Raw genomic sequence first — 18,617 nt, forward strand, 5'->3', positions numbered from 1 at the left:
TGATTATTTGCTTAAAACATAAAGCAAAGGTAGGAGACCTTAGTATATAATTTTCTTTTCCTTATATCTTTGCCACGACTGGAAATAATCAAGTTGACTGCTCGAAAATTATTATAATAAAACACATGTTTTCCCACAGGTAGGATAATTGTAAGGGTTTCACTTAACCTCTTCAGGTAAAATAAATAAATGGAAAGCTAATAAAAGGAATAAATGGGAAAGAGTTGTTTACAGAGACACAAAAGAAACAATTATGGAATTACCTGACAATGTGGAGTCTTTTGTTGATGTTTTTTGTTATTAAAATCCATTTTATTAATGCTATTAATCTTTGGATTATTTCACCTTTTCCCTCTATTGAGCCCTTTCCTGAGAGAAAGAAAAACTAGTAAGCAAAAACATCTACTATACTGACCACATCTAACAATGTATTCAATACTCTGTTCTCCAGCCTTCTTTTAAAATGATCTTTTATTTTATGTTGTATTCATGGTGCATAATGTTCAGCTGGTTCTGCTTGTTGAACACTGAATCAGTTCATAAAAATCTTTCCATATTTCTTTGAATTCCTTGTATCTGTCATTTCTTTCATTTGCTGCTATTTATTCCAGGGACTGCCCAATTAATAGTTTGTTTCCAGTTCTTTGCTACCACAAAGAGTTTTGTTATGAATATCTGGCTTAGCATCTATAGGATCTTTGTTTCTTTGATTTTCTTGGTATAAACTTCTTTTTCTTTTTCTTTTTTAGTGAGGCAATTGGGGTTAAATGACTTGCCCAGGGTCACACAGCTAGTAAGTGTTAAGTGTCTGAGGCCGGATTTGAACTCAGGTACTCCTGACTCCAGGGTTGGTGCTCTATCCACTGCGCCACCTAGCTGCCCCTTGGCATAAACTTCTAATAAAAAGATCACTGGGTCAAAGGGTCTGAACTGTATAGTTACTTTTCTTGTACTTCTCAGACTAATTTAAAGTTTTTTCCAGCAGTTCATGAATACACCTATTTTCTCATAAACTGTCTGTTCTGGGCCAGACCTGACTCACATCATCTTGTAGTTCAGGTTTGGGATTGCAACAAAATGAGACCTAAATAAATATATCATATTGGTAAATTTATTATTTAACAAAAGAAAACTTAAAATAGCATGGAAAAGGTATGTAAGAAAGATATGGTACTGATTTATTTGTTGCCACTGTTTACTGTAAGGGCTTCTCTTTGGACCAGGACCTGTCCCCCCTGTACTAGAACCTAGTGAATCCTGGCTCAGCCAGAGCCACATGCTGCTGTGGTCACTTCCATTAACATCCTCTGCCATCCAAGCTCTCAAACTCATGGAAACATCCATCTCGGGCTAACCTATGCTTAGCAAAGGAGATGCAAAGCAAAAGAGGTTTTCAGAGATTCATTTGTGTTCTAGCTGACCCAGAAGATCAACTTCCATTTCTCTAAGGGAAATCTGTAAACACCAGAAGAATGACCTGGGGTTATTACTTTATAGGCCATAGAATGAAGCTTATAGATTTTTTTTCTATATGTGAAATGTTAAATTAAAATCCAAAGGAAAAGGAGAAATAAACTTCCAATACAAAGTTTTTAACAGGGAGATAGGGGCAGCTAGATGGTGCAGTGGATAGAGCACTGGCACTGGATTCAGGAGTACCTGAGTTCAAATATGACCTCAGACACTTAACACTGACTAGCTTTGTGACCCTGGGCAGCAAGTCACTTAACCCGAGCTGCCCCACAAAAAAACAAAAAAAAACCACACACAAAAAAACCAGGGAGATACAGGCCTCACTATGCATTGATACATATGTATACCTACCTGAATATATTAATACATATACTATGCATGCATATAAGCACATATATATCTTCTATAGCAATTGAAATTGATTTATTTATATTCTTTGGATGAAGAAGGGTAGCACAATTCTTTTTTTTTTTTTTAGTGAGGCAATTGGGGTTAAGTGACTTGCCCAGGGTCACACAGCTAGTAAGTGTTAAGTGTCGGAGGCCAGATTTGAACTCAGATACTCCTGATTCCAGGGCTGGTGCTTTATCTACTGCGCCACCTAGCCGCCCTTTTTTTTTTTTTTAGGGTAGCACAATTCTAAGAAGCACATCAATATCCTTATCCATGTATGTTTCTTTTTTTTATTGATTAGAATTTTATTTTCCAAAATATATGTAAAAACAAATTTTAACATCAATTAAAAAAAAATTGTGTTCCAACTTCTCTTCCTCCTCCATTCCCACCCCCCACCCACTAGGACTCAAGCATTTCAAAATAAGTTATACATGAGTAGTCATGGAAAACATTCCCACATTAGCTAGGTTGTGAGAGAAAACAGTCAAAAAAACCCAACACTTCAGATTGAGGAATTGTTGAAGAGGAAAAAAAAAATTTTTAAATGTGTTTCTGGGGTAGCTAGGTGCTACAGTAGACAGAGCACCGGCCCTGGAATCAGGAGCACCCGAGCTCAAATCCAGCCCCAGACACTCAACACCCACTAGATGTGTGACCCTGGGCAAGCCACTCAACCCCAATTGCCTCACCAAAAAAAAAAAAAGAAAAAAGAAAAAAACTGTGTTTCCATCTATTTTCAGATACTATCACTTCTTTCTCTGTAGATGGGCTGCCATTTTCATAAGTCCTTCAGGGTTATAGTGGATCATTGCCTTGCTGAGAATAACCACATGCTTCCCAGCAGATCATCTTACACTATTGCTGTTATTTTGTATACAGTACATTTCACTCTGCTTCAGCTCATGTAGGTCTCTCCAGGTTTTCCTGATAGCATCCTGTTCATCACAACCTCTATATAGTACCTTAAGCTTGACAGAGAATCTTCTTCACAAAAGCCCAGCAAAGTAGGTACCATACATTTTGCCATTATAATCAATCATCATAACTATTTCCCTCCATCCCACTCCCTTCCCATGACATTTACTCTATCTTCTTTTTACCTATTCCTCCTCAGAGGTGCCTTACTTCTGACTATCCTCTCTCCCACTCTGCACTCCCTTTTTTTACCCCTCCTTCCTTCTCCTCTTCCTCTCCTATTTTCCTGCAGGGTTAAATAGATTGCTCTTCCCAATTGGCTATGAAAGTTATTCCCCCCATAAGCCCACTCCAATGAGATCAGGGTCCCTGAGCTAATTCTGTGTTCTAAATTTTTCTTCCTCCCTCCCTCCTCAACCCTCCCTATGAGATCAAGCAATTCCATATGTCATACTGGTTCAGTAATGCAGAACATCTTCATCTACCTTGAAAGTGTTTTGCTTTTTACTGCTCTCTCCCCCAATCTGCCCTTTCCTCCTTCCCTTCTGCCCCCCCCCATTTTATCCCTCCCCCCCCCAGGGCAAAAGTATATTACTATACCTACTTGAGTATGTATGTTAGTCCTTCTTTGAGCTAATTCTGATGATATTAAGGTTCACTCACTCCCCAACTCCTTCCCCCTCTTCTACTCTCCTCCATAAGCTTTCTTCTTGTTTGCCTCATGTGAAATACCTCTCCCCAGACCCTCTCTCCCCTTCTCCCTCCCCCAATTTATTCCTCCTACACCTCAACCCTATTTTAATGATGTCATCATGGATTAGCTAGGTGGCACAGTGGACAAATCACCAGCCCTGGACCCAGGAGGCTCCCCCAAGCCCAAATCCAGCCCCAGACATAAGACACACCTCCCGGTCTGCCTTACAAAGAACAAAACATAAATGCTTTGCAGATATCATCCCTTCATATTCAGTTCAGCCCTGTCTTCTGTGAATTTCTTGTGAAGAAGTTTTGTTTTGTTTTTTGGTGAGGCAGCCGGGGCCAAGTGACTTGCCTAGGGTCACACAGCCATCAATTGTCAAGTGTCCAAGGTCACACCTGAACCCAGGTTCTCCTGAGTCCAAGGCCAGTGATCCATCCACTGCACCACCCAGCTGCCCCTGAATTTCTTACTGAGATAGTTCTTATGATTTCAAAGTATTATCTTCCCATGTAGAAATGTAAACAGTTTGATCTTTTAATATCCCTCATGAAGTCTTTTTCCTGTTTACCTTTTTATGCTTCTCCAGGATCTTGTACTTGAAAGCTGAATTTTCTTTTCAGTTCAGGTCTTTTCATCACAAATGCTTGAAACACCTCTTTCTCATTGAAATCCCCTTTTTGCTTCTGAAAAATTATACTCACTTTTGCTGGGTATGTGATTTTTGGCTGAAGTCCCAGTTCCTTTGCCCTCTGGAATATCATATTCCATGCCCTTCAGTCCTTTAATGTAGAAGCGGCTAGATCTTGCTTTATCCTTATTGGAGCTCCACAGTATTTGAATTCCTTTTTTCTAGCTGCTTGCAGTATTTTCTCCTTGACCTGGGAGTTCTGCAATTTGGCTATAATATTCCTGGAGGTTTTCCTTTTGGGATCTCTTTCAGGAGGTGATCCGTGGATTCTTTCAATTTCTATTTTAGCTTCTGTTTCTAGAATATTAGGCCAATGTTCCCTCACAATCCCTTAGAGGATTGTGTCTAAGCTATTGATTTTGTCATGGTTTTCAGGTAGTCCAATGATTTTCAAATTATCTCTCCTAGATTTATTTTCTAGGTCAGCTGTTTTTCCAAGGAGATATTTCACATTTCCCTCTATTTTTTCATTCAATTGGCTTTGCTTTACTGTGTCTTGGTTTCTCATAAGGTCACTAGCTTCCATTTGTTCAATCCCAATTCTTAGGCAACTATTTGCATCAGACATTTTTTTTAATCTCCTTTTCCATTTGGCTTTTCAAACTGTTGACTTTTTTCTCATGACTCTCCTGCCTTGCTCTCATTTCTCTTTCCATTCCTTCTTCTTTCTCTACATTTTCATTCTATCTCTACTACTTTCTCTTCAAAGTCCCTTTTGAGAGCTTCCATAGCCTGAGACCAGTTCATATTTTTCTTGGAAGCTTTGGATGTTGGAGCTTTGACCCTGTTATTATCTTCTTCTTCAGAGGATGTATTGTGGTTTACCTTTCCCCCAAAGAAGTTTTCGATGGTCTTCTGCTTTCTCTGCCTACTCATCCTGGCTTACTATTTCTTAGCTTTTTACTCCTTCTTAACGTGTATCGCTGCTTCCAGGACACACTGTTCGTGCTACAGGGTGGCCCAGGGGGTGATTGGGCTTCTTCTCAGTCTGCCTGGCTTGTGAGTAATCACAGCCGCTTTCTCTCTGACCTTGAAACAGAAGTCTGATTGGACTCTGATTCTCTACGGTCAGAACCTTGGCGTGCTTTTGCCCCTCCCCCACTTGGCCACCACCACTCGATTTAGCCCACTGGTTCAGACTCAGGGCACTTTGCCCCAACTCCAGTAGATACTGCCTCCACTTCACCACAGCCTACTGAACCCCCTCACCAGTCCGTGATTGGAGCCTCAGAAGCTGCTGGTGCTTAAGACTCTGACATGCTCTGGAAGCAGTGTCCCTGACTGGGTCCAGACCGCGCGCTGAGCTGTTCAGCCTGATCAGTAGGTGATCAGAATTGCCCTCTTTTGCGGAGAAATAGTCTCACTCTGTTCTTATGTGCATTAGGCTGTTCTGGGTTTTGATTTTTTACCGCATTATTTGGGCGTGAATTGACAGGTTTATCTGGAGCTTGCGGGAGTCACAGCCTCTCCTCCACCATCTTGGTTCCGCCCTCTATCCATGTTTCTAAGATGGATCATTATGAAAAAACATTGAAACAGATAACATTTCCTTTGCCAGATACAGCCTTGCATTTAGGTCTTGTCTCTGACTTTCAGTAATTCAATTGGCTATCTGTGGGTTTCCTCCTATGCTGCTTTAATTAATTTTAATAAATGCTATAATTTTGTCTCCTTACTTAACTATCATGTACCTGTGTGACCCTGGGCAAGTCACTTAACCCCCATTGCCCTGCCAAAAAAAAAAAAAGAATCCCCAATGTTAGGTGCCACAGTGTCTGTGTCTGAAATCAGTAAGACTTGAGTTTAAATCTGGTCTCAGACACCTACTTGACCCTGGACAAGTCACTTAAACTCAGTTTGTCTTAGTTTCCTCAATTGTAAAATGGGGAAGTTCAAATGAGAAAATTGGTAAGGCAGCAGGCACAGTGCCTGCCATGTAGTGAGTACTTTATAAATGCTTGTTTCCTTCTTTCTTTCTTCCCTTCCTTGTTAGCTTTCTGTTTTATTTCATAAGAGGATAAAAAAACCTCTGACAAATCCGACAACATTTTCTTTATTAGAATCATTACTGAACAAACTCTAAAGAAAAGTAATATATTTAGAAGAAAAGGAATAAATAGAACATGGCCCTGTGAGATAAGTGGCTAAAACATTGATGTACAAAACACATTTTAGTAAGTCAGACTTTTCAAGGCCTCTTCTTTATGTATGAAATGAAACTAACAAATCTTAGAGAAATAAAACAAAAACTCCTAGAGAAATAAAACGTGAAGGTGTTCACTATTAGAGTGTACTTCAGGCAAGTAATGATCCTAGATAAATTACTTTAAACTTTCTATATTCATTTTTTTCATTTGTTAATGGAAAACAACCTAATTTCACATGAGAAAATAGAGACTAGCTATGTGTTAATATTTAAAAAGTAATCAGATGTAATTAACAGTGGTGTAGTGGAAAGAGTACTGGATTTGTAATCATAGGACCTGAGTCCAAATTGAGTCTGTCTTCTATTTAGGATTTGTAAGACTTTTGATAAGTGACTTAATTTTCTGCATTGTCATCTGTCAAATGAAAGAGTTATATTATATGATCTTTAAATTATTTTCCCACTCTCTATTCTATGATCCCAGGGGAGTGCAAAAGGGGGAAAAGTATGTCAAAAACAATGCAGGTGTGAACTCATATTTAACTATGAGAAATGTATCTTCAGTTCAGAGAGCAAAAGAAAAGATGGAAGCATGTTTTCCCTATCATATTTTTAAACAATGGCCATTGTGTAGGGCCATATAAAATGTCCTTTCAGAAATTGGTTTAATCCATCCAACATGGACTAGTTTTATTTGGGGGTCAACCTTGATGGACTGTTCCACTTGTGGTTTGTGAAAGAAGTTTTATGTTTTTATTATCTAAATTTATCAGCTATTCTTTTGTGAGGCACAAAAGGATACAGTTCCCAGTTAACAGAACTTTCAAGGTCTAGGTTCCTTCAGGTCCTTTAAAATTGTGTTCTTACATAGATCAATTTGAGATAGTGTTTTGAAGATGCCTAGGCCCAAACCTTTTACCTTGATGACAGAAGATTCACTGAAATGTAACAATTCCCCAAAATATTTAAAATATGATTTTATTAATGAAATTTAGTGAAATTATCACATTTTACCAATAATTATGGTTCAAAGGATTTAATTTAGATTTGATTTAAAAGATGTTATCTTAATAGTACTTGCTTATTTCTGAATGGAATTAATAATACTTTCATATTAGTAAGCCTTTTCAGCTATTATAACAAAGGTACAGAACAACTTGATTCATCCAATTTGGCAGAAATAATAATCCTCAACCTCTTGATAATTCTAGGAATATACTAAAAGGAATGGACCTTGATTTTAAGTTTATAAAAAAGACTGAATAAACTATCAGCATGTTAGATCTATGTTGAGCTCTTCCTTTCCCCATATCCTTTCCTTACCTCCCTCCCCCACAACAACTGTAAACTTGGAGATTTGAAAGTAAACCAGGGGTCAGCTAAGTGGTGCAGTGGATAAAGTACCGGCCCTGGATTCAGGAGTACCTGAGTTCAAATTTGGCTTCAGACATTTGACACTTACTAGCTGTGTGACCCTGGGCAAGTCACTTAACCCCAATTGCCTCACCAAAAAAAAAAAAAAAAGAAAGTAAACCAGATTATTTTTAACAACATTTCAAACAGTGGTAAGTTTGTTTAAAAAAGAAAAAGTCATATCAAAAGCCAATAATTATTGGGCATTCACTTTCTCCCAGGCACCATGTTGTGTTAATTTTTAAGCAATGAGAATTTGAATCAGCCTGTATGCCTTCATTGCATATTTATCATAGACAAGATGTATTTAACATTGCATTTTAATTTTTCCATATTTCCATTCTAGGATGCCTCCCATTCTTAGCTCTGGTAGAATAGTAGTCATTTTTATACGATTGAAAGTGTTTTCCAATCTAATTTGGCCATGGAACACTGAGTCTTGAATTATAATGAGGGAGACCATAAATGCTGATCTGGAGGACTAAGAGAAATGGGATAAATGGAGAGAGTCAGGATAGTTTTGGATCAAATAGAGAAAATTAAACCTTCTCCTCCACACCCATGACCCAGGAAGGTATTAGCCCTCTCATCCTGTGTTTTTAATCATTTCTGCATTGGAACTTAAATGTACATCAAGTCATGGAATAATGTCTTATCCCTCAATTTAGACTCTGAAGGACTAAATCTTAAGGTTTCACTGGTCTAGAACCTACTGCTACTGTTCAGAGGAAATTCCAATGGCATTGTTATATGTGGTGGCTCATATATGGTGAACAATACATCTGTGGCCTGAACCAGAAGCTGTTATGAGGCAATGGAGGAAAAGATGAGAATGCTTTGACACTATTCAACGGACTTTTCTAACTGAAATTCCTCAACATAATTATACTTATTCACTCACTGATAACTGACAGTGGAAACACAGCTTCAAAAAACAAAATTCCAATGCTTTAGTTTTATTGATGTGACTCCCGCAGGGGAACTGGAGAGTAGCCTGAGTATTTTGTATATTTCTATTTTTATATCTTCCAATGAAAAAGTTGTACTAGCATATTTTTTGACTTGATGATTATGCTTAGAAATAAGTTTAATAAATGTAAGTGAACACAGAGAAGATTTTTTGAAGTAACACCATTTTTAATTTGCCACACATACCTTTATGTTGTTAAAGTTGATATGTTTTTGGGAAGGAGAAGCATACAGCAGATGATCAGCTGAGATAAGACATGAAAAGTTCACCATTTATGAGTTTCACACTTTTGTAAACAAATAGAGTAGGAGGCCCATGAGCATTTTTAGAAAAATTGATAACTACATTGAAATGTAGTTACTTTTCCTTGTACTCTTATTTGTTTTATATCATGTATTTAAAAAACATACTTCTGAGAAGGGGTCCATGGAATTCATTAGGCTACCTGTAGGGTTCCTGATACAAAAAAGTTAAAAAATCCCAATATAGAGAAAAGTTATAAAGCATTTTTAACTTTCCAGAAGTTATACATCACATGAATGATTTCTAGTTTGTATACCTTTATTGTTTTCAGTGTGTGTGAATGATGATTGTGTCATTGAAATGTTGCTGCAATTACTCTTTGTCAAGTCAATGTTTACTAAAGACTTACTATGCTAAAGGAGATTTCAACAAATGATGTCACAATGGTAGTGACATTTTCCCATAGATCCTTAAATATAGAGGGATAGAAATACTTTTGTTTTTTTAATAGAATATTATTTAAAGAAATTTTAGCTCTATAAATTGCACCTGAATATACCATAAATAATTCACAGGAGGGCAATCAAATAGCATATTAAAATGTAGTACATACTCAGGCATCTAATACTCACTGTGACCCCAAATTTCAAAATAAAACTTTTGAAATCGATTCACCAAAGATTAGCATGCATGCTCTCTGTTGGAGATCAGTCAAGTGAGTCAGGCCCCTTTTTTATATCTAGTAAACAACTGGTAATTCATATTAAATTTGCTTTCTTTAATAATTACTCCTATTGTTTATCTTTTCTGAAGTTTTCAAAGATTGTATTCCAAGCAAAAGATGAAAAGAAGCTAAAATGTTCTGGATTTTCATTTAAACAAAGCAAACAGTAAAAAGAAGTATATTCCTGCATACTAAATTTTGGGAGAATTTAGAAAAAAAAGATAGGTAAGGCCCCATCTTTACCATAGGTAAGTATTCTAAGGGAAAGTTTCTTTATGAAGGATGGTATTGCTTTCAAGAATAAGTCTATTTGTAGAAAGATGTATTATTCTGATGAGAAAGAAGAGAGGGAAATGTCAAATTATACCCATGTGGCTATTTCAGCCAGGGGTGGGGTCATCAGCTAATTCCAATTTTTAAAACTATATGTACGCAATATGAAAGACTATATAAGTCATAAGGAATACAAAGAAGTTCTACTAGAACATTGGGAGCATGAAATTTGAGAATGAATTGAGACTTTTCTAAGGATGATAACACAAAAGGTCTTTTTTGGGGGGATATTTTAGTGGGTAGAGGAAGATTAAAGAAAGTATAGAATTGATTGTGTAGATGTGATGATGATAAAATTCCTTTTTTTTTTTTTTTTTGGTGAGGCAATTGGGGTTAATTGACTTGCCTAGGCTCACACAGCTAGTAATTGTTAATTGTCTGAGGCTGGATTTGAACTCAGGTCCTCCTGAATCCAGGGCTGGTGCTCCACCTAGCTGCCTTGGTAAAATTCTTTAGGAAAAAATGTGGTTGTTTTAGTGGACTGAATTAACCGTTGTTCCTAGAATAGGAAAGGTTCTATGGCTTCACTGTACTCTGCCCTGTTTTGGACAGTTTATACTTCCTTCATCTCCCCCTTCTTCCTAGCTCTTCTTGATATGTTGTCATCTTCCAGTAGAATGTAAGCCTCGTGAGAGTAGGAGCTGTGTTGCTTGCTTATAATTGTATTCCTTGGGCTCAGCACAGTGCCTTGTAAACAGCAAGTGCTTAATACATTATCTCTCTCATCTATATATCCATCTATCCCTCTCTCTATTGAATATACTCTTAAGACAGAGAAGTATATGATAGGCATATGTACAAAATATCCATCCAAAATGTTTCAAGCAAATGTTTAGCACTTTAAAGCACTGTGTGTACATACTTATATTGTATATAGTCTCTATTTCTGTCCCTCTGTCCCTCTCTTCTGATTAACATCCTTTTCTGCTTATCAAACTGAACATAAACAGTTCACAATAAAAATCTTATTGTTATGTTCTCTTTTGTTCAGGAAAAATAATCAACTGTTTCGACTATTATCTTCTCATTTCTCATATAGACAGTCAAATTGTTCTCTCTTATGATTCTTTATAAAAACTCTCAAAAATTACCATGGAAACTTGTGAATTGACCCTTCAGTCAGCTTTGAGATTCACTGTTTTTGTACTCACCAAACTATAGTAATTGATAGAGTATAGGAGACATCAGAGTTCAGAACTGGATGGATTCTTTGATTCTACCTATTCTGTTCCTCATTTTACAAATGAAAAAAAAAATCGAAACCTCTATGTGTTAATGTTTACCCAGGCACATGGTCATGGCAGAACCTATATATTTATGTGATTCCTAATTGATCACTGATCTGTTATTTTATAGGATACAGATAGGGATTGGATTTGTTATTTCATCAATATGGGAAATCCCTCATTTAATGCAATTTGGCACCTTCTCTGAAAGTTATAGTCTATAATTCCCTATAGCATAGAAAGATGAAGTGCATTGTCCAGGATCACATATCTGCTCTCTATCAGAAGGGAGACCTGAATCCAGGTGTTCATGGCTTTAAGACTGGCTTTTTATCTATTACACTTGTTTTATAGTACAGAAATTGAATAATTTGATAGTCTACTGTAAATAAGCTTCCTCTGAAAGTAAAATACTTTCGCCTTATGGACACTAAGGTATTGTAATGTTGTAGAAAATGGCTAGGTTAAACCTGAGTTTCGTAATACTGTGCTGGCATCACAAGCCCTAATAGAGCATTATAATCTATAACATTTGATTAATAATATCAATTATAGAAAGCAGTAGCCATTTAAAGAATATTTTACTTTTGGTCAGTCAGTTCTTAAATTTGTTAATCAGAAAGATCTGGGTTCATGTCCTACCTCTAATATATTCTCAGACTCTGTTACCATGGGCAAATTGCTTAACCTCTTGGTGTCCCAGACATTTCTTTAAAATGATAACTTGCAGAAAAGGTATCTTTCAGGAGGAGTTTCTGCATCATGAATTACCTATACTAATGAAATCTTGGGCCTGGGCTCATCCCATCTACAATACCAACCACCTATAGTTAATTATTCTATTCCTCAGAACAAAAAGAAACCAATTTTGAAAGACAATAAGACAACAGACAAAATCCAATAATCCAAAGTTTTAATATATGCTGGAGGGAAATAAACTATGTGCTAGTAGAAAACATCTGTGCACCAGACATTTATAAGAAAAGTCATGGAAAGGAAATAAAGACAGAAACAAGCTATTATAAATTCAACACAATGATTTCTTCATTCTGAAGTTATAAACTCTGTCACTTTGTTTTTAAGACCCCTTCTACCTCACCTAAAAGTGTTCTGTAATCTATATTTATTAACAAAATTAAATCCATTTGCATTTAAATTGAAAATATCAAGGCAATCTCATGAAATTGGAAATGCACTGGGACAAAAAAAAAAGAGTTGGGCACTTATTGTTGTAATGTATAGAGAATTTTAATGTCTCATATAGCAGACACAGAAAAGAATGATAGCAAAATAACACATCAACGATCCCTTAGAATTGTGTCTGTTCAAACAGCCTTTAGGATTTTTCAGATAATAATTGAGAACATTTTGTCTTTATCAAAATCCAATGAGCCTCCAAAAAAAAAAATCAATCAAGGAGCATATACAAGGTATAAAAACCACACCTTTCTCAAATGGATATGTGATCTCTTTGAGGTGGGTATTCCTTACAAAAAGGTCAATTGCAACCTAGAAACACTTGCCCATCCTGTACAATTGTTTTCCATGTCCTCCACAAAATTTGTCACTGGAGGTCTAACCAATGTGCTGGGAACTTTCTTGCTTTCTCTTGACAATTATGATGAGTGGAGTATACAGGCTATTCATTGGTCAGTTCTTGTTCTCACAATGTGATCAGTAAACTTTTATTTTACTGCTCTGTGATATCTTTTACTCACTTTTTCCTTAGTAATTTCTTTTTTTTTCTTTTCTTTTTCTTTTTTTTTTTTTTAGTGAGGCAATTGGGGTTAAGTGACTTGCCCAGGGTCACATAGCTAGTAAGTATTAAGTGTCTGAGGCCGGATTTGAACTCAGGTACTCCTGACTCCAGGGCCGGGGCTCTATCCACTGCACCACCTAGCTGCCCCAGTAATTTCTTTTCCAGCTTCTTCATTACCGATCACTACTACAAACCTTTCTATTGCCCTTGATTAATTTTCAAATTAGTGCTTTCCTTTCCAGAACAGTGTAAATTTCTCCATATAATTTTGTTCAATAAATTTTCAGTCTATTTATCTATTTATATGTCTGGCTATTTTAATTTCATATTATAGTCAAAGATAAAAGGGATGAGGGCTAGACAAAAGGGAGAAGAGGAAGAGAAGTAAAGAAATACACAGGAGAAAGGAAACAGATATACATAGTATTACACATAGATTACACATAGATATATTGTCATACACATGTGTATATATAAGAATCCATTACCTCATATTATAAAACTTATACATTTTACATTAACATAACTAATTTGAGTCTTCAGCCTCATTTTTACAAACTAATTTGGACATAAAAATATGAAGCACTCAATAATTATTTTTTATATTTTTACTTTCTATCATTGCTCCAAAAATGTTTCACAAAAGTACCAACGATACTTCACTTTACAGACTAGATTTTTGTCTTAGTAACTGTGCTTTAAATTTTGTTGTTGTTATATGACAAGGCACAGGAATAAGCCAAACAATTGTGAATGTTAATTCCTTTTTTCTCCCTAACAGGAAACATTCTGTTTGGCACAGAGGCTTTTAATTACTACTATCACAATGGAATAATATATTCCAAACTGTAAAACTGGCATTGTGGAGAAGAGACAGGAATAAACAAAAGACTGAGAACTTACAGGGAAAACCTGGTGTTAGACATTTTAGAGATAAATACTGCCAAGCAGAAAGAGTCCTATAAAAATAATTGGAATCACAGTATTTTAAGTTAAACCTTTTAAAATATCCCTTAGAAAACTAGGATAGCCTTGCTTGGAAAAATGAAAAAAAAAGTCCATAAGTGCTTGTTGTATATAAAAGAAGAAGAAAGAAAAGAATTTGTGATTAAAAGGAATGAGAACAAGGCTATTTGTATCAGGCACTATGAATCAACCCTAACCTGACCTTCACATGGAAGAGTTAATGTCAAGCAGTAGAATTCGGTTTGAACATCAAAATCTCATTTCAGATTACTGATCTGTGAAATTCGAGGACGCACAAAAAAGTCTTATAGAAGATAACAAATAACGCTAAAAGAAATATCAGCAAACAAAACCAACACTATATTTAATGAACCATATGACAGAATTTTTATCTTTTTTAACTGATCAATGTTCTTTCAGAGCTCATACTTCATGAAATGTCATTAACAAAAAAGGAACAATGTTACAAAATGTATTACTTTTCATCTTATAAAGTTAGTAGAATACATACCTCAAATTCACTAAGAATACATACCTCAAATATATATGTATATGTTGATATTTTCATATATATTCACAAGAAAAATTCTAAAATAATGTTTTCAAAAAGTAAATTATTGTTCCTTTATTCCAAGAAATATTTATCAGACTTAACTGGGTTCTAAATTGTGATTACAATGAACTCAAACCATATCCTTTGTTTACAAAAAAAAGTAATAAAATTACTGTTCACATGCAAGTTTTCATTTTTCCCCTAGTAAATTCATAGCTAACTTCTTTGCAAAGAAGTAATTCAATTTTCAATGACATCTTCATGGAGAAATAAGTCACTTTTTGACCTACATTAAACCATGATGAATGCTTTCCTTGTCCCTGTCAGCATATACATTGAAGAAAACTTAATAGCATCACCCTCAATTGGTATGGGAGAGAACTTCCCATTTCTTGGGTCAATAAGATCTTCTCATATTGGATTTATTGATTTGGCAACTTGAATACGTTTTTTAAAGACATAGCTGCTTTTAAAATTCAAGTCTAGTGTATCCCTTCCAAATCTGGCACAGTTTTACTAGGTGAAAAGGAAAGGAGATTGAGTAGAGAGGAAGCAAACACAAAAGATCCTACAATTATAGTTCAGATACTTTAGGAAAATAAAGAAAATCAAATCATTAGAATTACACATATTTATATTGTTTAGAATTTAAAGGCTCAGGTGGGGGGGGGCATTTAGGTGGTATAGTGGATAAAGCACCAGCCCTGGATTCAGGAGGACCTGAGTTCAAATCTGGCCTCAGACACTTGACACTTACTAGCTGTGTTACCCTGGGCAAATCACTTAACCCTCAATACTCCACCAAAAAAAAGGGGGGGGGGGCTCTGTGGACTATTCATTTCCTGTCCTAATGCAAAGACATTCTAACTCCACAACTCTTTTCACTTCTATATATCACTCTCATTTTTTAATAATATTCAATGATATTATGGGATATATTGAGGGAACAGAGCACCTGAAGGCAGGATCAGAAAGTGAGCTTCTTCCTCTAGGGTGAGGAGAACAATGATATTTTGAGTAGCAAGGTTTGATATGAGTTATAAGGAGTTGGCTGAGCCCATACTGGAATCCATGAAAGCCAATTGACAGAACACATGATAATGACAAAAGAATCATATTGGATCAGAGCTAATACTTGTTTTCCTACCTCAAAAGGTAGAGCAAAAATTTTAAAAAGGTTAAAGTACTGGATTACAAGTCAGAAAGACCAGGATTCAAATCCTGCTTCTGGCATTTGCTAGCCATGGGATGATGAACAAGTTATTTACTCTTTCTGGACCTCCATTTCCTTAACTATAAAATGGGGTTAAACACCTAGACAGGAATGTTGTGAAGATCATGCAATTTTTATAAACTATCTTATAAACTGAGGAGTGCTAGAAAAACAAGCTATTACAATTATATTTTAGTTTATTTTGTATGCAGATCCAAATTTGGGGGGACAGTAGTCAATATTCTGTAACCCTTTGAGGTCAATAGGCTATTCTTTTTCTCTGTACATATTAATGATATTTATAAGGTCAAGTACCTATGTGACAAGAGGCATTATTGCCTAGTTATATATTGTACTGACTTTGAGTGAAGAAGACTAACACACAGTAGCTGTGTGACCCTGTTCACATCATGTAGACTCTCAGTACTCCACATAATTTTTATGGCTAAAAGTTGGAGATTTGTATTTGTAGCAGAAGCTTCCTCAACTGAAGCTCTCTTCATTGATGAAATTACAGGTCTTAACATAATAAAAACAAAGCAAAACAAAGTCTTATGTACCTACAGTGTTGGAAAAGGAGTTTGAAGTCAAAGCTAAGTATTGTTCTGTGGCATTAAAATAGTTATTTAATATAATATTATTTATTTAAAGATGCTTGTGCATTGCTTTCCAGAGATACTTTAAGGGTTTGAATAAAAAACCATGTTATAAAACCAATGGGGTATTTTAGATCTAAATGATGTGAACTAATTATCAAGTCTACCAAGGTTTTTTATTAGCCTTCAAATGTTATGTTGGATAAATAGATAAAATATGAATATAAACAGGCACATTTTAGAGGTACAATTATGTGTATGTGTATATATGTGTGTGTGTGTGTGTGTGTGTGTGTGTGTGTGTGTGTGTGTGTGTGTGTGGTATTTGGGGTTTTATGGGTCCAAGATAGTGCTATTTTCACACTGAAAGTATTATCCATAAAATTATTTGATTGTCTCAATATTCTTTCATTGCTAGAATTTATATATTTTAAAATAATTTTATTGACTCCCACAAAAAAGCTACGGAGATATAATTTTGTGATGTGGAAGCAGCTCTGAATTTATTATTTTTTTGTGTGGGGCAACGAGGGTTAAGTGACTTATCCAGGGTCACACAGCTAGTAAGTGTTCAAATGTCTGAAGCTGGATTTGAACTCAGGTCCTCCTGACTCCAGGGCTGGTGCTTTATCCATTGTGCCACCTAGCTGCCCTACAACTCTGAATTCTTGAAAGATAAATTAGATGAAAAGCTTGTGTAATTCCTACCAAGCTGCAAAGTTTCAAGTATGACAGCAACAATTGAATATATGTTTAATGGCTGAGGCTAAGAATGATGTGGTTAAGTTTGGAAAGTCATCCAATTGGTTACCAGTTGATGAATTTATCTGGCTATAGTAACTCATTAAACTGATGTATAAAAACACTTGTTATATGTTTGTTGTTTATAGATCCACGTGATTTGGGGCTAGAAGCAATCCTAAAAGTCTTCTAACATAACTATATTTTAATTTCTTTTTCATTTAAAACATTTATTGATGTTTGTGTATTATATAAATTTACAGATTATTCCCACTTAATGATAGATTTCTTATAATAAAGTAAAACATTTAAGTAAAACTAACAATATAGTGATCTCCCCTGCAAGTGCATGCATCATTTCATGTCTGTGGTAAACCTTGCATCTACTGTTAAAATGAACCTTTTTTCCTCTAACACCAAAAGCAAAAAAAGAAAAAAAGAAAAAGAAATTTCTTGTTAACGAATATACATGTGCAAGCAAAATAAATTTCTTCAATGCTACTACTCAAAAATATGTATGTCTCATTGTGTGTAAATTCTTGACCTCTCTATAATGATTTCAAGAGATTCCAACATTGGACTTCTGGCAACACAAATGTCCAAGTTGTTTTGTTTTGTTTTTAATAGCTTTCAAATTTGTTTTTATAGTGTGGTGGTTGCTTATATAAACTGTTCGCCTGCTTCTGCTTATTTAATCAATTAGTTTATATGTCCTCAAAATTGTTCATTTTTATATTTATGATAGAGTATAAATTGTTCTTCTGGTCTCCTTAATTCATTCTGTGTCAGTTCACATAAGTCTTTTCATATTTTTTTTGCAGTCATCTATTTCTCTATTTCTTATGGTACTCTATTACATGCATATACTGCAACTTATTTAGTCATTCCTCAATTCTTGATCAACCTATTTTTTACTACCACAAAAAAGGTTATAAATGCACATAAAGTTTTTACTTTTTCCTTTGAACTCTTTTAATGAGGACATTGAAGTCCTCCTTGTCCCCAGTCAAGTCACACATGTATTATAGGAGGGTTTGGATATGAACAAGATCTTATCAACCATAGCTTGATGCTCTTTCCCTTATATCACACCCACCTATGACCTGCATTAGTTAAGGGTATACATACCAAGATCACAGATCCTTAAAGTAATAAAGGAAGCAAATTATTTTAAATAATATGATGCAGGTTAATTGTGACAACGTTAAAGGGAAACTGATAAAGTGGTTATTTGATTTAAAAAATATATAACCCTACACCAGAAAAGCATTAGAGTTTAGGCAATTTCTGATAAAATTCATCATAACTTTAATTTGCTCACTTAAGCATTTCCAAAGAAAAAAGTGACAGATCATTATTTTTCTCCTTTCCCCCTAAGAGTCATGGGAAATAATGGGATTCATTCTCCTGAAAGTTATCTCTCCCTACCTTTATTTTCTATTTTCTCTACTCAAATAGAGCCAAGAGGAGGGTGACTACTTGGCTCATAGCAGCTTGCAGACACTCAACATGAACAATATAATGAGATCCCCAGACCAGAACTCCCTTAGCATTTGCTTATG

Source organism: Dromiciops gliroides, chromosome 3 (assembly GCF_019393635.1).
Source record: "Dromiciops gliroides isolate mDroGli1 chromosome 3, mDroGli1.pri, whole genome shotgun sequence".
Lineage (NCBI taxonomy): Eukaryota > Metazoa > Chordata > Mammalia > Microbiotheria > Microbiotheriidae > Dromiciops > Dromiciops gliroides.